This window comes from Portunus trituberculatus, chromosome 20 (assembly GCF_017591435.1).
Source record: "Portunus trituberculatus isolate SZX2019 chromosome 20, ASM1759143v1, whole genome shotgun sequence".
Lineage (NCBI taxonomy): Eukaryota > Metazoa > Arthropoda > Malacostraca > Decapoda > Portunidae > Portunus > Portunus trituberculatus.
The window spans coordinates 6,660,001-6,660,829 of NC_059274.1; positions in this window are offsets into that span (position 1 = coordinate 6,660,001).

Here is an 829-nt window from a genome sequence, read left to right on the forward strand (position 1 = left end):
GCAGCAGTGGCAGCAGCAGCAGCAGTAGCAGTGGTGGCAGTGGTGGTGGTGGTAGCAGCAGCAGCAGCAGCAGCAGTACTAGTAGTAGTACTAGTAGTAATATTATTTTTATTATTATTATTATTATTATTATTATTATTATTATAATAATTATTATTATTAGTAGTAGTAATAGTAGAAGCAGTAGTAGTGAAAGTAGATGTAGTGGAAATGCTAACAACAACAATAACAATAAAAATAACAAAACAACAATAATAATATCAATAATAATTTTAACAGCTTATTAATAAGGTAGTATGAACACTGAAAAAGGTGTGTAATAATAATAATAATAATAATAATAATAATAATAATAATAATAATAATAATAATAATAATAATAATAATAATAATAATAATAATAATAATAATAATAATAATAATAATAATAATAATAATAATAATAATAATAATAATAATAATAATAATAATAATAATAATAATAATAATAATAATAATAATAATAATAATAATAATAATAATAATAATAATAATAATAATAATAATAATAATAATAATAATAATAATAATAATAATAATAATAATAATAATAATAATAATAATAATAATAATAATAATAATAATAATAATAATAATAATAATAATAATAATAATAATAATAATAATAATAATAATAATAATAATAATAATAATAATAATAATAATAATAATAATAATAATAATAATAATAATAATAATAATAATAATAATAATAATAATAATAATAATAATAATAATAATAATAATAATAATAATAATAATAATAATAATAATAATAATAATAATAATA